At 46.7% G+C, this 24,484-nt stretch overlaps 1 protein-coding gene and 1 non-coding gene across 2 annotated transcripts in view; both read left to right on the plus strand.

Moving 5' to 3' along the window:
- Positions 1-24,484, plus strand: part of RASSF3 (Ras association domain family member 3) — a 72,466-nt gene that overhangs the window by 32,258 nt on the left and 15,724 nt on the right.
- Positions 1,152-1,256, plus strand: LOC125171406 (U6 spliceosomal RNA). The gene has a single exon (XR_007154320.1). It is a non-coding gene; the product is annotated as a U6 spliceosomal RNA (small nuclear RNA).

The raw sequence follows: 24,484 nt of genomic DNA on the forward strand, positions 1-24,484 counted from the left end.
TCAGTGCAGAGCCAGATGCAGGCTCCAACCCATGACCGTGAGATCATGACCTGAGCCAAAATCAAAGAGTTGGATACTTAACTGACTGAGCCACCCAGGGGCCCCAAATTCTCTTTAAAGTCTTGGTGTCTTCAGTACTCAACCAGAAGCATGTCTGTGGAGTGATGTCTGAGGATGACCTAACCCGGTCCTAACTCCGGTTCACCCTCCAGGATCACCAGGTTGGTAGAGGGCGGTTGTTAGTGGAGCTCCTCTGGTTCCAAGAGCAAATTCATGTTGGAAAAGGATATTATCGCTCCAGTGTCAGATTGCCCATTTTCCCTCCGTTCTCTCAATTCTGACTCCCGCTAAAATCACTTTAGTAGCACTAGGAGGAGTATTTTCTACCTTGGCATAATCGTCTAGCCACTAGTCTAATTTTTTTTTTTAATTTTTTTTTTCAACGTTTATTTATTTTTGGGACAGAGAGAGACAGAGCATGAACGGGGGAGGGGCAGAGAGAGAGGGAGACACAGAATCGGAAACAGGCTCCAGGCTCTGAGCCATCAGCCCAGAGCCCGACGCGGGGCTCCAACTCACGGACCGCGAGATCGTGACCTGGCTGAAGTCGGACGCTTAACCGACTGCGCCACCCAGGCGCCCCTAATTTTTTTTTTTTTTAAACATTTTATTTTGAGAGAGAGCGCGTGCATGTGCGAGAATCAGGGAGGGGCAAAAAGCGAGAGGGAGAGAGAGAATCCTAGGCAGGCTCTGTACTGTGAGTACAGAGCCTGATGCGGGGCTCAAACCCATGAACCGTGAGATCATGACCTGAGCCAAAATTAAGAGTTGGACACTTAACCAACTGAGCCACCCCTGGGTGGCTCACCACTAGTGCCCCACCACTAGTCCAATTTTTAACTAAAACTATCTTCCATCTGAAACTAATTCACCAAGGTTCCCTTCTCTCATTTCCAAGTAAATGATTTCAGTCATGTGCATCTTTGTTTTTGCATTAACTTCCATGGATGCTATTCAAAAGACAAAACAAAACTACTTATGTGCCATGACTTACTAGTCTTAAGAGCTAATGACACCGATACCCGTCCCAGGAGAAATCCGCTCCAGAGTGAAGTGAGAGCAAGGGGAGATGCTTAATTCACAGATGGTTTGTGGACACATTCAGTTCAGCACATACACTAAAATTGGAATGATGCAGAGAAGATTAGCATGGCCCCTGCCAAGGATGACCTACAGGTTCATGACGGTTCACTGTTGAACAAAGTAGTTTGTGCACAAAGCACATGCTTCCCTCTGAGCAACACTGGTATAAATCTGTAGAGGTGTTCAAATCTACATAAGGCCCACAGGTATTTTATTTCGTATTTAGTATTTCTGTGACCAAATAGTTTACCTTAGAATCTTGTGATGTCCCATTTCTTTTTTTTCCTTTTTTGAGAGAGAGAGAGCGCTCAAGTGAGCGAGAGGCAGAGAGAGAGAGAGAGAGAGAGAGAGAGAGAGAGAGAGAATCCCGCAAGGGTCAGAAAGAGAAAGCAGGGCTCGTGTTTTTGTTTTTGTTTTAACCCGAAGTGGGGCACGAGCTCACTCAAAGTGGGGCTCATGCTTACCCCATGTGGGGCTCAAACTCACGAACTGTGAGATCATGACCTGAGCTGAAGTCAGGTGTTTAACAACAGAGCCACCCAGGTGCCCTGCGATATCCCATTTCTTCGAAACGGCTTCATTTAAGAGGATACGGTATCAAAATTAAAAAAAAAAAAATGCACGTTATCAAATGAAGTATTCAGTGGCCTGTATGTGTTGTTTTTGGAGGGAATGAGGCTGAATCTTCATGGAACAGCTGGCCGGATCTAGTTTCCTGGGGTGGTGGCGAGGCAGGGGACCGAGAAGAGAGTCCTGGATGTTATGGAGAGGAGTCCACTCCTGAAATGCTTGTTTTAGCCATTGTTATGTCTTCTAAAATTATTTAATTGTAGAAAACAAAAACAAAAAACAGAACATGGTGCTGTTTTAGGAACATACATCTAGCTTAAAAACTTCTTCCATTTAAAAAAAAATTAAAAAATTAAAAAAAAAATTTTTACTTTCAAGAGAGAGAGACACACACACAGAGCATGAGTGGGGAAGGGGCAGAGAGAGAGAGAGGGAGACAACAGGATCGGAAGCAGACTCCAGGCTCTGAGCTGTCAGCACAGAGCCCAACACGGGGCTCAAACTCATGAACCCTGAGATCATGACCTGAGCCAAAGTCAGAAGCTTAACCAACTGAGCCACCCCAGGTGCACCCCCCCCCCCCAATTTTTCTCTTTTTAACTGGAATCTCATTGTCGGAGGAGGAGATCTTGGGATATGCCTACTTACAAAATTTCTGAATGTTATGTTTACTAGACAGAATTATTTTTGAGGTTATTTGTGGCATAGGTGTATATGCATCTGATGGTGATGGACAGGTATGCACCGGACTTTGAAGTACTTGCTAAGTACTTTGGAAGATGTAGAAGGAATGTAAGACTTTTTAAAAGATTTTATTTTAAAGTAGTCTCTACATCCAACGTGGGGCTAGAACCCACAACCCTGAGATTGAGAGTCCCACACTCCACTGACTGAGCCAGCCAGGTGCCCCTGGAATGGAAGACTGTTGACGAGATACTAACTTTGAGATGGCATAATGGGAAGGAGTGGGGTCCAAGTACTAATGGGGATAGGATTTCTGGGTCTGTGAATATTGTAAATTTAGATCTTGGGAATGGTTGTATACGTTGTGAGTATACTAAAACCACTGACGTGTGCTTCACGTGGGTGAATTTCACGTTACATCTAAATAACTTTCAAAAAGAGATGTTACTAATTTTTAGCGTAGAGAAGATTCCCAAATTGCTTGTGATTTCCTGCTTTCCTTTTTCCATTTGCCAGATCTCCCAAAGTAGTTGAAATGAAAGATAAAGAACCTTTAATGCTCTTATCTTCTGGTGGTAAGGAAATGCTGAGTGGCCCTGAATTTGTGCAGTGAATGTGGTTTACACAAGCCTGTGTCTTTTAGCCCAGAGACCAGAAAAAACAGGCTGAAGGCTCGCTTGAGCAAAAAGCGATCAGAGAAATGGGCCTGTCTGCCGGTTGGAAAATCTGGGACTTCCTGATATTGATCCCTTAATTTACGTACCATTCCAGGCTGTCAACAAAGTAGTTGTCTAAAGTAAAATCCTGACACATGCTCTAATGTGGATGAACCGTGGAGACCTTAAGCTAAGGCACAAAAAGACAAATGTTACAGGATTCCACTTACATGAGCTACCTAATGTAGTGACATTTATAGAGATAAAGTAGAATGGTGGTTGCCAGAGGCTGGGGGAGAGGAAAATAGGGAGGTACAGCAGATACAGAGTTTCAGTTCCGGGAAGGCGAAAGCAGCCTGGAGATGGGTGTTGGTATGTTGCAGAGCTGTGTGAAACTGTACTTAATGCCCCTGAACTGTACACTTAAAAATCAGTAAAAAGAGGGGCATCTGGCTGGCGTAGGAGAGCGTGTGACTCTTGATCTCATGGTCAGTTTGAGCCCCATGTCGGGTGTGGAGTTTACTTTAAAAAATGGGTAAAATGTGGGGTGCCTGGCTGGCTCAGTCAGTAGAGCTGGCAACTCTTGATCTTGGGGTCATGAGTTCAAGCTCCACATGGGGTGTAGAGCTTACCTAAAATTAAAAGAAAATGGCTAAAATGTTAAATTCCTTTTATATAAAGTATTTTTTTCTTTTATCTTTTTAAAATGTTGATCTTTTTTTAAATATTGTTTTTAACATTTATTTATTTTTGAGACAGAGAGAGACAGAGCATGAACGGGGGAGGGTCAGAGAGAGGGAGACACAGAATCTGAAACAGGCTCCAGGCTCTGAGCGGTCAGCACAGAGCCCGACGCGGGGCTCGAACCCACGGACCGCGAGATCATGACCTGAGCCGAAGTCGGCCGCTTAACCGACTGAGCCACCCAGGCACTCCTAAAATGTTTATCTTGAGAGAGAGAGAGAGAGAGAGAGAGAGAGAGCGAGCGAGCGCAAGCGTGCGTTCATGCAGGGGAGGGGCAGAGAGAGAGGTAGAGAGAGAATCCCTAGTAGGCTTCATGCTCTCAGCACAGAGCCTGACTCCGGGCTTAAACTCAACGAACCGTGAGATCATGACTAGAGCCAAAACCAAGAGTCCAAGGCTTAACCGCCTGACCCACCCAGGCGCCCCTAAGACTTACTTTTAAGTAATCTCTACACCCAGCATGGGACTCAAATTTATAATCTCGAGATTAAGAGTCACATGCACTACTCACTGAGCCAGCCAGGGGCCCCTAAAATTTTAAATTCTATGTTATGTATATTTAAACACACACACACACACACACACATGCACACAGAGAGAAATTAATTAAGAGTAAAATCACTTTAGAAGAAGAGAGAGTGGGACACGGCATCTGAATTCTCCACCAGACTGAGCACTGGTTCCAGTAGCTTAGCTTCTGCCACTATCCCGAGTATGTGTGAGGGACGAACCAGATGCTCAGCGAGGTCTCCCTACTGTACCTTCCTTCTGATCCTCCCACCTGTCATTCCTGGAGCATCTCCTGTGTCCCAGAAATTGAGCTCTGCCCTGGAGAAAGGTAAACGTGTGCCCCGAGGCGTTGATAATCCTGAGGGAGGTTGGGAGAGATGCATTTGCTTTTTGCCAAGTGTCCCATCGCATAGTGTGCTCATCTGTGGTAGTAAGTGTGGGTGGCACTATTTAGGTAGTATTTGGGGGGTGGCAGTGAAATGTCTGGAACCCGGTTTAAAGCAGTCAAATCAGTACATAGCTGACATTTGATGCCCACAGATGCACTCTTTTTTTTTTTTAATTTTTTTTTCAATGTTTATTTATTTTTGGGACAGAGAGAGACAGAGCATGAATGGGGGAGGGGCAGAGAGAGAGGGAGACACAGAATCGGAAACAGGCTCCAGGCTCCGAGCCATCAGCCCAGAGCCTGACGCGGGGCTCGAACTCCCGGACCGTGAGATCGTGACCTGGCTGAAGTCGGACGCTTAACCGACTGCGCCACCCAGGCGCCCCTGGATGCACTCTTAAAAAAGACAGCGTCCGTAGAAGAGTAAGACTTGTTTATAGCCTGACAATTCATCATGGAAGAAAGAAGTCCTCATGGTGCTAGAGGAGCTGTGCACTTTTGTGAGGAGCCACCAGGATGAGGAAGAGGCAGACTTACCTGACGGCTCTCCTGTTTCCTGGGGGCAATACAAGGCCAGACACCCTGCTAGTTCCTTCAGGAACTGACGGGGCAGTCAGTGGAAGACACAAGAATACAAACCCGAGACGAAACATGTTTACAGTGTCCTGTAACAACATAGTGTAGACTGGGTGGCATATAAACCCCAGGATTTTATGTCTCACAGTTCTAGCAGCTTAGAAAGCCAAGACCAGGGCCGTGCACATTGGGTGTCTGGTGAGGGCCTGCTTCCTGCTTCACAGCAGTATTTTGCTGTGTCCTCCCTGGTGCTCACAGGGGCGGAGGAGCTCTCTGGAGTCTTTTCTGAGGGCACTAATCCCTCAGGAACCTGATCAAGTCCCACAACCCCACCTCCTAATACCATCTCACTGGGGATTAGCACTTCAACATACAAGTATCAGGAGGATGCAAACATGCAGTCTGTAGGACAGAAGCCATATATAATTAGTTGAAAATTGATTTGCTAAGAACAAATGACGGAAGGGAAACATGAAAGTCTGATGGGTCATTGATCATGAGCTTGGACAGTCTAGTTTCAAAACACACTTTATATGCTGTCAGTGTTTATAGGGAGAGCTCATTCTCAGAGGCGGTCTTCATCTGTTAAATAAATTCTTTACCAGGGAGGAGGAGGAGGTGAGGGAGGAGGTAGGGAGGTGAAGGGAGGCAAGGGTGTGATATTTTTGGAACAGCTTGAAATACAAAGTAATTTCCTGATAAGATCAGTTCCTCTTAAGCGAAACCCCAACTGTGGTCACTCGCTTAGTAATGAAGAAGTCCACGCAAACTGGACAGGCTTAGAAAAACTGGGTCCCTAGCTCTTGTGCTGAATTCCCAGTCATGTCCTACACCCACTTGAAGTTCACTTCCGGATGAGGGAGGCATCAGTTTTTGCGGAGTACTTTATTTTGATTTGATTTGTTTGTGAATTTCAAAAGTAAATTTCCCTGTCACTTTTCCATATGGAAAAGCACTTATTCAGAATAGAGCAAATTTTGAAAGGAAGTATAGAAAAATCAATGCTAGGGCACCTGGGTGGCTCAGTTGGTTAAGCGCCTGACTTTGGCTCAGGTCATGATCTCACGGTTCATGAGACTGACCCCTTTGTGGGGCTCTGTGGAGCCTGCTTGGGATTCTCTCTCTCCCACTCTCTGTGCCTCTCTGTTATCACGCTTGCTTTCTCTCTCAAATAAACTTTAAAAAACGGAATGAAAAACGCTAAGAATTAGGTATTATTAACAATGCTCCTGTAAACAAATTCTGTTTTTTTTTTCCCTAGAAAAGGGACACTAGAAAATAATTACACTAAAAGTAATACTTCTTTCCACTTACTAATTCCATTATCATTTACAGTTACATTTAGAAGCTGTTGTAACAGGCATTTAAAAGGAAATTATTAAAGAGCTATCTTATTGTGTTTAAGGGTATGAATACTGAGTCTGTGTTGGCTTGTATTATAAGGAAACTGTTGCCTAAACCTGGCTAGGTACTGTTAGGGACAGATACAATTTCATATTTCATAAGTAAGTTTCTACTTGGTCATTAATCTGATTTCTTGACCTTTAAGGAGTAGGTCACAAATCATTTCTTTTGTTCTTTTTTTTTTTTTAAATAGGCTATGATACTGTCATTTATTTTATATTTTAAATGCAGGGAAACATCTTTAAAATATGTTTTCCCTGGTGACTAAGATAATACATGCTCAATGCACAATACTTGGAAGTTAGGAAAAAAATGGAGAAGTTTCTGGAAAATCTCTTCCTTTCAGGCAGTCTGTTTCAGGATAACTGCTGGGGGTGTTTTGAGCAAGCTGATTCCCTGTTGGTTTGCTTTCATCCAGCCTAGCCACCCCTTCTGCTTTGGAGGATGTATTTGGAGAGGGGCTTGTCAGGGTATACCACTGTCCTTTTCCTGCCTCCTGTCTGGTCTCTTGAATGTGGAGGATTTGGGAGGCAGTCACCTGGCCTTACCCCGTCAACTTCCTGTCTTCTCCATGGGTGCACAAGGAGCTTTATTTTGCATTTGTTAAATGTTAAAGTCAACAGGGGGCACCTGTCGTTGGAACCCGGGACTGTTGATCTCGGGGTTGTGAGTTTGAGCTCCTTTTGGGGGTAGAGCTTAAAAATAAAATCTTAAACAACAACAACAAACCAACGCATTGAAGTCAACAGAATATACTGCAGCAACCCTGTACTTGCGAATGTGTGTTCTCAGGGTTTGTTTCTAAATCTGGGGGCAATCAGAAGGCTTTCTGTACAAGGGAAGAGCCCTCCAGTGGTAGGCATTGGGTTCAGATTCTGGCTCCACAATGCACTGGAATTGTAGCCGTGACAAACAAGCTCAACTTGGTTTTCTCATTAATAATAGCGTTCTTTAGGTAAAATTATGTGATTGACTTGATGCATAACAGGCTACCTCCATTGATGGTGTACCCACCAAAACCTGTCTGTTTCTTTCATTCAGCAGTGTTTGTGGAGCATCACCTGCATGCCAGGCCTTGCCCTTGGTACTGGACACCAAAACAGAGAAAAGAATACCCTGTCCACAGGGAGCTCAGAAGGCAGTAATAAACAAGATAATTGCCTGAAATATATGATACATTAAGTAGTGATAGGTACTAAGGAGAAAAGAGTACAAGCGTGAAAGGGGTCTGTGTATGTGTGCAGGTATTAGGGGAAAGGAGGAAATAATTCAGTTATTTAACCTGTAATGTAGCTGCATGTTGTTTCCATGTGTAATGGATCTTGATACTCCAGTAGGAGGCCAGAACTTGTCCCTTTGTTGAGGTGGAACTTCCTTGATGCCCCTGGCATGGTGTTTTCGGGAGGAAGTGGTGGGTTCTGATCCTGCCTGGCTGGGAGTGCAGGTTCTAGTAACGAAGGGTTTGAGAGGTACGTGTATGTGTGGTCTTTGGATCTATCCTGGAAAGTGCTTAGAATAGTGTCAAGCATTCAATAAATTTTAGTTATTATATGTTAACACTGTTTAGCTATTGTCTTCTGTTATAAAACTCAAAAGTTTTAAATAGAAACCAGAGGGGCCACTTTCTTGGAAAAAGTGCCTGGTGCTAGAAGCAGTAATTACGCAAGTGTTAGATTTGGAGCACAGATAGGATGTGGACCCTCCTCCTCCCGATTTCCCACTCTCTCATCTTTTTTCCCCTTTCAGCCCTTGCGGCCATTTGGAGGACTAAATTTTTAAGGCAGGAGCCATGGTTAATGTATGTAACAGAGGCTGGGTGTTAATTAACGTCTGTTGAATCAATAGGGGAAAGGAACAAGCACATTCTCAAAGCATAGTCAAGTTTCTAAAAATGTACTTCGATAAAGGGATGAGGATAAGAGACTGTAGTAAAGGTGTGGTGCATGCTGATTGATGGAAAGACAAGAACAGTGCTTTTCCTAAACTTGAGCCATATCTTATTGAGCGACTAAATATGGGTTTTGGAGAGTAACGGAATTCCATTCAGGGATGTGAGCTTATTCTGTGTGATGGTATACCGTCAATTTCTCGTTCTCAGTGATGCTTTTTTAGTTTAAGAAATAAGGGTTGGGGCGCCTGGGTGGCTCTGTCAGTTGAGCGTCCGACTTCAGCTCAGGTGGTGATCTCACGGTTTGTGGGTTCGAGCCCCGTGTCGGGCTCTGTGCTGACAGCTCAGAGCCTGGAGCCTACTTCGGATTCTGTGTCTCCCTCTCTCTCTGCCCCTCCCCTGCTCATGCTGTGTCTCTCTCTCTCTCAAAAAAAAAAAAAAAAAAATAAATAAATAAAAAAAAAAAAAAAAAAAGAAAAAAAAAAGAAATAAGGATTTCTACTACTGGTATTAAAAAATTAAATTTTACTCAAGGTTACTTCTAATTATTTCAGTTCTCTATACATCATGTCTGCCCCAGTTTAGTAGTGGTCACCAAGTCAGTTTTAATAGTAAATAAATGTCCACTGAAGATATTACAGGGACACCTGGGTGGCTCAGTTGGTTAAAGCGTCTGACTCTTGACGGTTCAGGTCACGATCTCATGGTTTGTGAGTTCCAGCCCTGCGTTGGGCTCTGTGATGACAGCACAGAGCCTTCTTGGGATTCTCTCTCTCCCTCTCGCTCTCTGCCCCTCTCCCACTCATGATCTTTGTCTCACTCTAACAAAATAAATAAACTTAAAAAAAAAAAAAAAGAAAATATTAGAACTATCCCCTCTCCCTAAAAAAATCAGAGGCCCAGAATTAAAAGACACAGTGCTCTCTGTTGGTTATGGTATTTTGCGAGCTAAAATATCCTCTACAATTAGAAAAGCAATGAAGTACAGTGGAAAGTTTAGCATGGATCTAGATGTCAGCCTCTTTCTCAACCATTGTATAAAATTTGACGCTAATCTTAGTGCGTCTCTGTTTTCTCACACGTGAAGTAAATGTAATGATCTCAAAAGGTGGTGGTGATGATTTGATGGGTTAATGTAGGTGTAAGTGTCAGACACAAGGTAGATGTTAAAATTAAATCTGGTTGATTTGGCTTTTGTGAGGAAGGAAATTTGTTCATTCCTGATGTTGACTTTGAAAGCCCTCAGTCAGGTTGCCCCATTGATAAACATTAATTTTTATGTTAGATTAAAAAAAAATTTTTTTTTTAATGTTCATTTTTGAGACAGAGACAGAGCATGAACGGGGGAGGGGCAGAGAGAGAGAGAGGTAGACACAGAATCGGAAGCAGGCTCCAGGCTCTGAGCTGTCAGCACAGAGCCCGACGCGGGGCTCGAACTCATGGACCGTGAGATCATGACCTGAGCCGAAGTCGGCCGCTTAACTGACTGAGCCACCCAGGTGCCCCTATTTTAGGTTTTTATTTTTATTTTTTATCTGGGGGTGGGGAGGGGCAGTGGGAGAGAGAGCATGAATCTTAAGCAGGCTCCTTACTCCTCACAGAGCCCGACACAGGGCTCAATCCCATGACCCTGGGATCATGACCTGAGCCAAAATCAAGAGTTGGATGCTCAACTGACTGAGCCACCCCGGTGCCCCTTTAATGTTCAGTTTTAATCTAATGTTACCGTTAAACACTGGCTTTAATAATACTGCTAAGCGGGGGCACCTGGCTGGCTCAGTTGGTAGAGCGTGCGACTCTTGATCTCGGGGTTGTGAGTTCCAGCCTGCGTTGGGTGTAGAGACTACTTAGAAAAATAAAATCTTAAAACAGAATGCTGCCAATCGCTGTCGTGGGAATGATGATGGCCGTAGGCAGCCTGACACTGTGAAGGACTTCATGTGTGTTAGATACCCCGCTGGCTCGAAACAGGGACACTCTGAGGGCATGTATTTCTGTGATGATCTTTTTGCTGACAAGAAGCCGATTAAGAGATTTAGAAAGTAAGAAAAGTAAGGAAAGAAAAATGTTAAGAGATCACTTTTTGTTGGTCCAGACAACATGAGTTAAAAAGTCATGGGAGGTTGCTGATAACAGTTGGCAGTTAAGAACTTTCTTTTGGAAGCAGTTCAGTGTTTTGCGGGACAGAAGCCAGGTCTTTGCTCTGCCTGCCCCTACAACAGCTAACCGTGCTTCATGCACACAGTATTGGGTTTTTCGAATGCCAGTTGAACGGAATCCCACAGGTTGGGTGTAGTTGCATGGTCTCCCTGAAAATTCCCGGAGAGTTTCTGTGTTTTCCTCTAAATTGATCTGTCCACCCGGGAAACAACTGGCTTATGGCTATTAGTTCCCACAGGAACGAGAGCCGGGCCTGTACAATCTCTGTTCTGCAGGGAAGGAAGTAGGCTGGAAAATGACAGCAGACAGCTTGGTCACCAGACGCTCTGGGCAGGCCTGAGACGGTCACGATGTGTGTCACCTTCTCCGTCTTCGGGATTCCTGATGTTGGGGTTCTCCAGGCAGCTGGGAACTTGGGGTGAATCAGCAATTGGCTGTCCTTACACCTAGCAATTTAGAACTTTTGATACACCTGATACTCTAGTTACCTGGAAAGGAAGATTCTAAGTTCTAGAATGCAACATTATTTTTTGTCTCCTTTTGTGCTTCCTCTTTGAATGTTGACATTTTAGTGAATATGGAGAGAAGTTGATTTAACAGTTTTTCTTAAAATAAGACCAAAGAGACATAACATACCAATATGAGCCCCTTGAGTAGATAAAAAATGGCTGTAAAAGATTATTTCTGGAACAGATGGGGAACTCTTACTATGAAAGGGAAATTAAGAAGTTCTTACCGATTTTTCTTAGGTATGATGGAGGTTGTTTTGATTATGTAGGAGAATGGCCTTCTTCAGAGATTCATGCTTAAGGATGGAGGGGTGGAGGGTCATCATGTCTGCAATGGAGAAATGGTTCTGTAAAGTAAATAACGCTCACTCCCTACAGAGGGCTGGAATTGAGTGCACTGAGGGCAGGGACCACATCTGCCCTAGCGCCTGACACATAGTAGCACGCATAGTATTTGCTGAGCAGGAAGCCTTTCCCCAGAAACCAGCCAGCGCCGTTTCGCCTGCTTCTTCCCCTTCCCTGGGCTTTTCAAGGGCAGGGTCTATCTTTGAATCTTCCCAAAGCACCTTGCGCAGTCCTGGGCACTCATTTAATCTCTGTCGAATGAATGGGAAAAATGTGAATAGCACCACCATTTGAATGTAATAGCAGTGACCATTTCAAAGTGAGCTGTTTTGTTTTCCTTGCACACTTACTGACTGGCAGGAACCCAAGAATGGGGGGCATTCTGTCTGTTGGGCTCCTCATGGGTGTTTTCAGAAAATAAGGCTGAGTCTGTTACAGATCTGACAAGGGAGCCGCAGGGCATTGGGTGGTCCAGTTCAGATCTCCAAGACTGATGTATTTTTGCAGAAAATAAGCAGGTGCCACTGTGTGTAGTGAAAGCTGAGCTTTCTGGAACTTCCCATCCCAAACTTTGGAATTTGGTTTGCTCTTGGGCTGGGCCAGAGGCTTTAAGAGGCTAGTGGGTAGGCTTGGGGTTGCTGTCAGGTTATGAAATGTTGTTTAAGCTGTTGGGTGATTTGGGGAAGGGAAGGAAAACTTACCATTTTGTGCTAATTTGTTGCCTATTGCTCATACTCCTTTACATTGTTCAGTGCTTTTTTTTTTCCCCCTCAAGAAATGCAACGTGAAATGATAGCTGTAGTGAACTTTCTTCCCCTAAGTGCTAAGCAAATACCTTCAGTGTTTAGGCATAGAATGGAATTCGTTACAGAGTGCTGTTTCTTTTCTGTTTAGGAGGAAAGAGCTGGAGCACAAAGGAAGGAAACCCATTTGCTTGCTATGTGAATTTGAAATTTCTTCCTTTCTTTTTTTCTGTCTTCTGAGACGTTCAGAGTGGTTAACTGAAACAGACTTCTAAAAATACCCGTTAGCACAGCAAGTATTTTCTCTGTCTAAAATTAGCTGATTTGAGCTATGTAGTCTGGTTTTCTAAATCCTTCCATCAGGTGCTCTAGCCGCTGCTCTCTGTGGTTTTACGAGCTGTGGGTAACATGTTTGGGGGATGCAAACTAGGAATAACTTTATCTTTGATACAAAAATTTACAAATACCTGAGGTGAGTTCCAGCTTTGGGCTCACTCCTCCAGGAGGCCTTCCCAAGGTGTTTCCTGTGCTTTCCTTTCTTATGAAAGAGAGAAAGAGTGAGGGGGCGGGGGTGGGGGAGATGGAGTGGGGAGGAGGGGCAGAGAGAGAGAGAGAATCCCAAGCTGGCTGCATTCACCACGGACCCCCACAAGGGGCTCAGTCACGACTCGAGCCGAAATCAAGAGTTGGACGCTTAAGCAACAGACTGAGCCCCCCCCCCCCCCGCACCCCTCCTGTGCTCTCTTTCATCTCACCTGTTGTTCTCAATAGCTCAGCTTTCTGTGTCCCACCCCTGTCCTACCCTGAAGGGCAGAACCTGTGCTCTGCTCACTGTTCTATCCCAGTGCCTCATACAACTATTTGCTTAATATTTAGGCGCCTAACAAATATTTGACCACCGTTAAAACGTTGGTCCATTTACTGAGCAGAAAGAAAGGGAAATATTATTTGTTGGTGGTGTTGACAAAGAGACCTGTCTCTTCACATGAAAATTAAGGAAGTGGGAACGGAAGAGAAAGGGGGAGAGAAGCTAGTTGGGCTGGGAGTGGCTCAGAAGCGTGGCCAGGGTCAGGGTGTTGTGACAGAAGCCCGTTGCCTGACCGAGAGGCTCCTGAGAACACCTCCCTGCCTACCTTTCCTCTGCCTGGGCCGCAGATAGCACTGGGCCTTTCTGAGGTGTGTTTATGTTTGTAAAATACTGTCTGTGCTTTCCAAAAATGTGGTTTCCCTGCCTCATATGGGAAACATTGACTTGGTGAAAGTTAGGTACACTTGGTCAACAGTTTGCATTTGTCCCTTTCTGAAACTGTTTTCCAGTTGTGCGAAAGTGTGCCCTTTGTGTTACAAATTCCTTGAAGGGAGGGGTCCTGGCTTCTCTTTTAAGGAGTAGAATTTCTGTCTTAGAAATGTTCTCATTTTACAGCTCTTGGCATATTCTGGGAGGACCATGTGCCACCCCATTTCCCGGCTTGAGTTCTGGATCAGTTAGTCGAGAAGGAAGACTGGGGTAAGGAAGGTGGAGGCCAAAGTTTGCCTTCATGGCTGACGGCAGAGGATGCTGGTGTGCAGAATGTGGCTCATTCTTATGGGCAGAGGGCCTTCCCAAGGCTGGCCTCCGGTGCTCTGCTGGGGGTAGTAGCCCCCTCTGCAGGGTGAGCGCAGAACGTTAGCCCCCAGGTGAGGACAGAGGGACAGGGGGACTCCGCGTGCACTCCTGCTTTCTCCTTCCGGACCCACTGATGCTGTTCTCCCTTGTTGAGGAGGCAGACTCATGGGTGGAGAGAGGAGGCCTTCCTTTTCTATTAAGAGGTAAGAAAATGGCACCCACAGAGGTGATATCCTTTCTTAAAGTCACACAGCTAGTTGGCAACAGATTTTTCTCCTGGGCTTTAGAAGCCATTTGGAATGCATGGAAAGGGCATGATTTTGGAGCTGGCCAGGCCTCATGTTCACATGCTACCTCTGTGACCTTTGCATTGGTTTATGTATCTGAACAATGGGATTTGACTTCCGACCTCGAGGCCTCTTGGGAGGGTTACAGTAGATGTAACCCATGTTTAATAGCCTGGGCCAGTACTCCATTTCCCCCTAATCAGCAATGCAAATCTCCCCAGGCCTGTCCATGAGTACTTTCTCTTAAATCCTGGCTTAGAGTCTCGGGAAACTTGGTGATGGGGAGGTGGTTCTCAGAGTGGGACTTGGAAATTGAGGGTTTTTTTTTTTTTTAAGCTTATTCATTTTGAGATTGGGGGGGGGCGGGGAGAGGCAGAGAAAGGGGGAGAATCTCAAGCAGGCTCCACAGAGCCTCTGCCGGGCTCAAACTCATGAAACCATGAGATCATGACCTGAGCCGAAATCAAGAGTCGGACGCCCAACTGATTGAGCCACCCAGGCGTCCTGGAAATTGAGTATTGTAAATTTGATATTTTGGGAGGAAAAGAGTTGTTCCTAAGGAAGTACAGTGTTAAATTGGAAAGAATTTCACGTGTCCTATCCACCGTAGAAGAACTTGTGTCGCACCTGGAATTGATTTGTAGTCAGGAACTGAACAGTGTGGCCTGTTTAACTTTGGGGAACAAATGCCTTTCAAGTCTTAAGTGTTCGTACTTCTTTTCTAGGACGTTCTTTAAGTCTTTTGTTGTTGTGTTAAAGTTGTTTTGTTAAACGTACGAGTGGACTGTTAAAAGGTTCCTGGTTGGGGGGCATTGGTGGGCTAGGTGAAAGGGTGAGAGGGGAAACATTCAGATCTGTGGGCAGGGGAGCTGGTCTAGAACATGTGGAATGTGATGGAGTCCTGTCTCCATGTTTCCTGAGGTGTCCTGGATGAAACAGTCTGTGCCGGGCCCTCAGGGACACGGTTGCTGCAGGCGATGCCCCACACAGGGAGAAGAATGCAGCTCTAAGCAGGCGCACATCCGGGCTTGAACACTGCGGTGACCTCCTCTTTCCGTGTCCGCTACTTGCTTCCTGTCCAGGTCTTCAGGTTAGTGAATGCTGCTCTGAAGTCCACGCCACGGTGATCCACACACATCTGTCTCGACCCCTGATGCTAACGATACGTTCCTTCAACTACGTTCGGTGTCTCTTCTTCCCCCTCAAGTCTGCTTTCTGCTTTTTGTGTGTTTCCAGCCCACACTTGGCAGGCAGAGCTCCCTGCCCACCCCCCTGCAGGCCTAGCCGACCTGGTCTTGGCTGGTGGCTGGTGGAGCGGGCTGGGTCCCTGACCCCCCCCCCTGCCCCCCCCAGCACTGAGGAAAGGTGGGGCGGGAGGGCACTTCCTCCGGGCCTTGGGCTTCCTGTGCAAGCCTGGAGGAAAACAGAGCTGGAGGGTGTGTGAACCCTCAGGTTATACCAACAACACGAACACTCCTCCACAATAAAGAGACTGAAATGCTCAACCCCCCTGCCCCCCCCCCCCCCCCCCCCCCCCGCTTTTTGGAGAGTCGCTTTTAATTTATAAATTGTTGACTTGGTCGAGTGATGTTAAAAACCTATGCTTTCTTTTTGACAGTCTTTGGCAGTAGCAGGTTTTTGTTTTTGTGAGTGGCTGGAGGGGCTTTTTTTTTTTTTTTTTTTTTTAATTCCCCAGACCGCAAGCCTGTTTTTACCTAGGAGATCTCTGGTTTGCTCTCTAGCAACTTCCTACGTTGGTGTCTGTGCAGCTGGCTGCCAACATTAGGGAAAATGGATAACAGCCTTGCCACACTGGTGCCTCTGTTCTTAATGTGGGGTTGTTTATCTAGAGGTGGCCTGCCCCCCAGGCGCAGTCAGCACATCAAAGTGTGTCCATTTATGCTGATGGGGGATGAATTGCATTGTGTTTACTTTTGTTTTTAATGTTATTTTGAAATTTTTTTTTTATACGTGGAAGTCTTTTATTTCCTTGCTAGATTCCTGCCCCGCCCTGCCCCCACCCCGATTAACGATTAACAGTTATGCAGACCTCGGAGAAGTTTTTGAAAATTTTGTGAAAGTTTTGTGTAGAAAGAAGAAACCGTCTCCGATCTCACCAGACTGGCATAAGCGCCGTGAACATTTTGGAATCTTTCTTTCTAGTCTTTGAGGCATGTTAAAAAACAAAGTTCAACGGAGTAAATTTTATAAGATCTTATTGACTTTAGTCAATGATTCATGAATTGGGCAACATCCCATCTGGCAGATAGAACGGAGCTCCAAAGAGCTGTACAAAATGAGAGGTTTTCAGGGGTTGGGGGGGGGCACGCAGGGCGTAGGGGACACTAACGGGGAAGTTAACAAAAGCAAAAAGCAGATTGTGGCAAGGTCACCTTCCTTTAGGGGACAGCAGGGATCTATCATGCTGCTGACTTCACTAGTGCTGACCAGGTAATTCCAAGTTGACTAGTTTGAGGTTCCGCTGGGGGGGCGGGGAGCGTCAGGGGGAGCTGAAACTGTAAGTTAGGTGTGAAATCTTAGTTTGGTGACTTGGGCTTAGCAAAAGTGACTCCATTTTTCCAACAGGCACATAGTTTGTCATAGTGGATGTACAGTTCCTCTGATTTTTTTTTTTTTTCCTCCTCCCATTAAAAACTCTTCTGTAGGCTTCATGTTAACAGCTCCTATATGGTCCATCTTGACATTTGGAAGTATTACTTAGCTATTTTCTTTTTTAAAAAAAAATTTTTTTTTAACGTTTATTTATTTTTGAGACAGAGACAGAGCATGAACAGGGGAGGGGCAGAGAGAGAGGGAGACACAGAATCTGAAACAGGCTCCAGGCTCTGAGCTGTCAGCACAGAGCCCAACGAGGGGCTCGAACTCACAGACCGTGAGATCATGACCTGAGCCGAAGTCGGACGCTTAACTGACCAAGCCACCCAGGCGCCCCTACTTAGCTATTTTCTTAATGCTGGGAATACAGTTTCTGATTTTTTAAACGAATTCTCTGTGGTCCCGGCCAGATTACTAATTCCCTGATAAATTGCTGGGTTGTATTGGTAGCCGCCCCCCACCCCAATTCAAGTTGAACACAGTGTATTAAAACAACTAAGCAGGCGTGCCTGGGTGGCTCAGTTGGTTAAGTGTCTGACTCTTGACCTCAGCTCAGGTCATGATCTCACAGTTCGTGAGTTCGAGCCCTGCGTGGGGGTCCACGCTAGCAGTGTGGAGCCTGCTTAGGATTCTCTCCTCCCTCCCTCCCTCCCTCCCTCCCTCTCTCTCTCTCTTTGTCTCTCTCATAAATAAAACAACAACTAAGCCTCCAGGAGCCAGCGGTGCTAGACCTGAGGGTCTCTCAACTCACTTTCTCTGTCCCAGCACATGGTTGGTTGTTTCCTCCTCCTCCTGGCTTAATGGGCTTTGAATCAGATGGACCCGGCACAACCCTTACTTAGCTTCTACATGAACCAACCTCATGTCCTTGTAAGCTTCTGTTTTCCAATTGCAAAATAGGGAGAATAGTGGTACCCAATTTTGGGTTTATTCTAAGAATCCCGAGTCAGGTTGTGATGAGGGTGGCACGGTGTCTGGGGTTTGGCGACAAGATTCACTAAGGGCTTTTGCTGACCACCTTCCTCCCCGCCTCAGCCCCTCCTAGGGATTTGGGTGGGCTAATTCTGTCCTGTTTTGGAAGAGTGGGCAGAAGAGAAGGAGAAGCGGAATGGGGGGGGGGGGGGGGGCGGTGTATCGAGAAGGCCTCCCCCCCCACCCAAGTGTAGGGAAAGGTCAACTGTTTCAGAGATTGCCAGAACCCTCAAAGGCAGTGGTGCTGCTTTACCCCACTACTGCTGGGGTTGGGTTCAGTGAGGTGGGTGAGGTTGGCCAGGAGCGCCAGGCCCCTGGGCGTTTTTGCACGGGGTTCTGCCTCCCTGGGCTCTCTTCTGGTCATTCTTTGGGTGTCCTAACTCACCCCACACCTCTGACTGTGACCAGCCTTGTATCCCTGACACACTTCCTGTGACTTTTGTGGTTCTCACCCCATCTACAACTAAGCAGGAGGGCAGGAGCGGGTTTCTGTAGAAAAAGAGTGTCTTTACAAATTCCTGGGTGAAACCCTTCGAGGTAATAATCCACCAGATTTTTATTTGAATTGCTCTATCATCTTTTAATTACTCCAGAGTGCTTTCGCCTCCCTGGTAGGAAGGAGGAAGGTGATTCCTCAGATGAAACCAAAACCTGGGGCCGCTGAGGTGGAGCTGGAGGTACAGGTGTCTTTCTGAGAACGGAGGGCAGCAGTGGGGTATCTTTCTCTGTCCTCCGTGTATTGCCTGTGGTGTAGAAGAGTGAGTCCTCATACACACAGTAGTACTTCAGCTAAGCCTTTTAAGGGCTAGGAACAGACTTAAAAGAGCCACCTCGAGTGGAGCATAGAGAAGGAGACCTCAGGAGAGGGGATGGGGGGACGGGAACAAGAGTGATAGAAAATAGCTGAAGCTTGCGTCCCCCTTCAGACTTTTAAGTTTGTCTAATTAAAATCTTTCGTGGTCTGGACATCTGGCCTGAAAGGACCGACGAGTCTCTCCCTATTCCTCAGACGATATGAGAGGGAGCTTTACAAGTGTGTTTGGACTAGTGCATTAGTAAGGCTACACTGGGTAAGAATAGAGGATTTGCAAATCCAGACCCTAAGGAGTCAAATGTGACTTCCTGGACATTCTCTTCCTCAACAAATTGTCATCCACACTTTTTAATTGTGTTACATGAAAACATAGAACTTTAAGTTGCTTTCAAATCTTTTATGTGATGGCAACTTAGACTCCTATTAGAGATGGCAAGGAAGAACACCAGCTATCTTTTAGATAAGCTTGCTTCTGATCACTTCTCTTGGAGTGCTGGCCTCTAGGCACTTCTGATTTTCTTGAGACACTCTGTCCCTGTTCAGATTAGGTGACGACTCCTATTTGCTTGTAAGCCTCTGCCCTTGACTTTCACATTCCCGCCGTAGGTGGAGCTGGAGCCCGCTCAGCTTCCCAGATGGGCTCCACCTGCCCTGTCCTGGTGCTTCAGCATTCCTTCGCGCTTCCCGTCTGGCTCACTTCCAAATGAGCCTGCTCGTTTCCTTTCTCCGGAACCTACCTCCCCTTACAGCCAAGGTACAAGGGTTCCATGACCACTCAAATGATGTGGAAGTCAGAAGATCTGACCTTTGGAAGAGCCTCTAGTGCCCCTGGGCTAACCTGAACTAGTGACGACGGGCTCCAAGGCCACAATTGTAATTGCTCTTAGCCAAAGGAAGTGGCTGGCTGCTGAATGACCCTTAGAGCCTTGAGCAGTGAGATGATTTAATCTAGAATTTAGGGTGGACGTTGTGTCACCGTTTGCCATTGTAGTGTCTTTCTTCTCTCCTGGCTTCTCAGCGATCGCTCATATTATTGTTCCAGTTAATTTTCCTAATACTCAGTGGACTGACTTTGTAGGTACTTGATTAGGACAGTGGTATCGATAATACAGAATATTAGAAAACTGGGGCACCTGGCTGGCTCAATTACAAAAGTGTGCAGCTCTTGATCTCGGGGTCGTGAGTTCAGGCCCCACGTTGGGTGTAGAGGTTACTTAAATGAAAACAAAAATGTTAGAAAACTCACTGCTGAAAAGGACAGGGACCACAGTCCAATGTTCTCTTAATAATCAGGGAAACTCCTTGAGGACCCACCTTCCTTTGGAAACCTGAGAATCCACTGCGGCTTCCTTTCTGAGACCTCAGAGAGCTGGGCCTGAGACAGGCCTGCTGACTCACCTGCAGCCATGTTTTTTTCTAATTATCAGAGCTGATTAGCTGGATTTGGATGAGCTTGGCTCTGAGGGCTGTAATAATCTTCTTTCTTTCTTACCTAGCTCGCCTAGAATTTGAGAAAGTTAAACCAGTTGTGAAAATGTATCACCTTTCAGAAATGAACAGCATCTTAATTGACTCCCTTTGAAAGCACGTCAAACTGGGATTGCTGAGGTTGAGTGTAATCTGGTACCCCCTGAGGTTGGGCGCTCAGGCTGGGGCACTCTGAGGAGACTCGTCCACCTCCAACTTTGTTTTCTGGCTCCAAACAAACGAGTGGCTGTTTGACGATTGGCACGCGACCCGGGTTTTGAAAGCACAGCCATATAGGGTATTGTGGACTGGGAACCAGGGGGTTTAAAAAGTGAGGTCATGGAAGGCCCAGATGGAACTCTCTTCGCGTGGATCACAACTGCAATTAATCTTATTAACATCCTGGGCCCGTGCCTGCTCTCACTGCCTCGGGTGTGTGAGGGTATTTAAGGGGCAGGCTTTGAAGGACTTTCTCCTTTGATGGTGCAGATGCATAACAGAAGCGTGTAAAACTTTGTATCTGCTGTTATAAAGGCCTTTTGTGTGCCCTTGCAGATTCATTTAGTTTGGAGAAGCAAACAGAAAACCTCGTGCAGATAAGATGTTGCGAGGCTGGGTTGTAAATGCAATCTTGTAGATGCGGGTTCTGTGACCAGATAGAATCAATCAGTTGAAAAGGAACCCCCCCCCCCGCCCCCCCTCCCCGCCCCCCCAACATCGAGCTAATTCCAGCATCGTGTTCCAGAGCGAGTGGAAGACTTAAAAATGCTGTCAGGTCACGGGGAGGCAGGAGCAAACATAGGAAACAGCAAACTGTGGAGGTGTGTGCGGTGAGTGCTAAATTGGCAGGGATGGGGTACCCCAGGGGTTCCTAACATACAGGGGTGAGTGAGGGCTCTTGTGGCTAGGATGGCTTCCTGGGTGGGGTGGGCCTCGAGGAGGCGGCCCACAAGGTGTTCTCAGGGCACAGTGGCTCGTGGCGGAGTGGTAGGGGTGAGGCTGGGAGAATTTAAAGGCAGTGGGTGGCACAGTGACCTCTCAAGTGCATGGAAGACGAGCCGAGTATGGTGTTCCATCCTTATAAGGGTGCTGCCTGCTTCTATTTTTGAAGCCCATTTTTTAAAAACTCCTCTAAAATGCCCACATCGACGCTCTCGTGCTGTTCTCTTGTTTTAACAAGTAGCCTTGGGACAAAGAAGTTGTTTAAAATTGTCGAGTTCAACAGATGTGGTTCATGTGTGCTAATATCTCAGAATTGAGTACAGAATCTACTCACTAAGTGAATAATTAAGAAAAGAAGTATCTGTTCTTGTGTAATGTACCCATTTGCTCATAATTAACGAATGTCCCAGTTACAACATTATGACAGGCCTGTTTTCTTCAAAGTTTTCTTGCTGTGTACTGATACAGGGTTTTTTTTGTGTGTGTGTTGTGTTGTTTCGTTTTAAACCTTCGGGTCTTCTCAGATCTCGGTCCCTCTGGGACTCTCCAGGGGGGTGGGAGAGGGAGGCGAGGAGCCCTTTCTGCCCACAGAACATGCTGGGGATTAGCGTTCTGGGGGGGACACTTGGGGAGCCTGGCACCCGGCCACTGGGCAGCACTGTGCGCATTGACCTTGTCCTCTTAGCTGCCCTCCCGTCCCTCCACCTGCTTTTCCTCCCCTGAGATAACAGAGATGCGTTTCTCCATAACAGGAGGATGGAGGGGGCTGGGACATCTTTCCCTTGCCTTTTCTTTGCCGTCGGAAACCTGAACAGCAGACGTCTTTTATGGGTGCAGAGAAGCCTACAATGGGCAAGGTGAATCCCTGAACCTCACCTAATGGGACGTAATATATCCCAGCTCTATATCCCGCAGTTAAAAAAAAAAAACAAAAAACTTCTCATCCGGCAGGGGAAAAAACTCTGGACTGGCCAGGGTGAATCAGCAGGCCGTTCACCAAGATAAGCGCGAGTCTCTAGACGTGGCACCCAGCCGATTGTCAACACTGGTGCCGTGAGAACGTGGCAGCAAGCAGCACCCTGTACTTTTAAGGTCAAGAACGGCAGCACCAGGCCCCCTGGACACAGTTGCTTTTTCCTTCAGGAAGAGAATTTCATTTGTCCCATAAAGGTTGTCTTTCTACTTAAAACACAGAGTTCGCGTTGCTTTCTTGTGGGCTTCCCCACCTTGTTGTTCGTTTGCACGGCGCCCACTACAGCCCAGATTCACATGGCCGGGTGGAGTCCCACGAGCCACACATAACTACCTACACTTAAATTATTGAAAATTCAAATGGAAATTCATTGTCTCCCTTTACTTGCTCAGATGCCACATGTGGCTAGTGACTATTCTTTGGGACAGCAGTTATAGGACATTTCCCTCGTTGTGGAAGGTGCTGTTGTCTCTCAGCGGTGCCGCTCCTTATTTGAGAGAACTTTCTGGGCTCACTCAGCTCCCCCGTCTGCTCTGCCTACTTTTATATCTTAGAGGTTGTGGTACCAAAAGTGAAGAATGTCCCAACAGGCATCTAATGTAAGTACACGACTGTCCCCTGTGACCCTTCTCGCCGGGCACGATCCTAGCCTAAAAGACCCTCTAAGGACTTGGCGGGTTTGGCTCTGTGTGACAGCCTTTCTTACGTTCCTCACAGGGTTTCCGTTCTGCACACCTAAAACACATTTCAGAACAGTTTTTCCCTGCTAATTCTACTTTATTAGTTTTTTAAAGTTTATTTATTTTGAGAGAGAGAAGGAGCGACAGAGGGGCAGAGAGAGAGAGGGAGAGAGACAGCAGGAGTGAGAGAGGGGCAGAGAGAGAGAGCAGGAGCGAGAGGAGTAGAGAGAGACAGCAGGAGCAAGAGGGGCAAAGAGAGAGACAGCAGGAGCGAGAAAGGGGCAGAGAGAGAGACAGAGACAGAGACAGAATATCCCAAGCAGGCTCCACGCTGCCAGTGCAGAGTCCGATGTGGGGCTCGCTCCCACGAACTGTGGGATCATCACCTGAGCTGAAATCAAGAGTTGGACCCTTAACTGACAGAGCCACCCAGGTGCCCCTTTATTTTTTAATTTTTTAAAATCTTTAAGTGGGCTCTGTGCCCAGCGTGGAGCCTAACCTGAGGCCTGAACTCACGACCTTGATGAGATCAAGACCTCAGCTGACAACAAGAGTTGGAGGCTTCACCGACTGAGCCACTCAGGCGCCCTCTGCTAGTTATACTTTAAAACCTAGTTCAGGAGCATCTAACTGGACTTTCTGGAAGATGCCTTGGAGTCCCCTAACTGCTTGCTCACCAGCTGCTGGAAATCACTTGCTTGATTCGGGTGCTTAAGTGCGAGCCTGCTTTGGTTTGCTTTTAGGTCTGTCTGTGACCGCAGTGGAAAGATCTCTCCCAGAGAAGATTTTTCTGTTTTGGTTAGGTCCTCAACACTTTATTTGCTGTCTTTGTGGGAACGGAGCCTGGGAGGAGGACATTTAAAGAAGTCACTACCGACACTCCATTCCCCTCGAGCTGTCCCTGCATTCCATTTGCAGCGGGGGCCCATTGCCCCCGGACAGTGCGGTTACAGCCTGCGGGGTCCCTGTGGTTTGTTCCGTACCCAGGTCTGCACTGGTTCCGTGTGTAGTGCGCCGGGTATCCCAGTCTGTTCGGGACATCATTAGGTGACTGCCAGTTGCCACCACCGGAAGATGAGCTTGGAAGTAGGAATTCGTGAGTTTGGAATCTAGTGTCGCTTAGAGTAAGTGCCTGCTGGCCCGGTAAGTTCACCCTTTCCCACTGACACGTGCTAGCCCTCAAACCTGGCCAGGAGTCAGAGCAGCTCCACACGAGAGCCGTGGGACTGGGAGGTGTTGACACCATCTACTGCGTCTGTCATCAGGCACCGTGCGTCTACCGGGGCGTCCCCTACCCAATCAGAGAAGCTGTGCTAGATGCTTTTTTAAAGGGTCAATAGTTTTATTTTTTCAAAGAAGACACGTGAGGGAGTGGGGCGGGAGTGGGTCAAACTTGACTAGGCTGTCAGCCACGGAAAGGTAGAAAGGCAGCGGCCACGGCCGTCTGTCCTAGCCGTAAGTGCGTGGCCCCGACCGGGGCGCCCGCAGGCACTCAGTAGAATTGTCGGATAATGAGTTGTATCGTATTTTCGTCGCAGCTCTGTCAAGTACGTATTGGCTTGCACGTTTTACGGAGATGAGAAAATGGTCTCCGAGAGGTTAAAGAGCTTGCCTTGGGTTACACAGCGAGGACGTGGTGAAGCTGTGAATCAGACCCGTGTATGCCCACGCCGGAGGCCACACGCCTTCCCCAGTACAAGGGGTCCAGCCCTCGTTCCCGCTCGCGGTCACAGTCCTCCTGGATGCTTTCTGTTTTGCTGTTGTTATATTTTGGACTTAAAATTTTAAGGTGAGATAAAATGTCGAA

This window comes from Prionailurus viverrinus, chromosome B4 (genome assembly GCF_022837055.1).
Source record: "Prionailurus viverrinus isolate Anna chromosome B4, UM_Priviv_1.0, whole genome shotgun sequence".
In the NCBI taxonomy this organism is placed as follows: domain Eukaryota; kingdom Metazoa; phylum Chordata; class Mammalia; order Carnivora; family Felidae; genus Prionailurus; species Prionailurus viverrinus.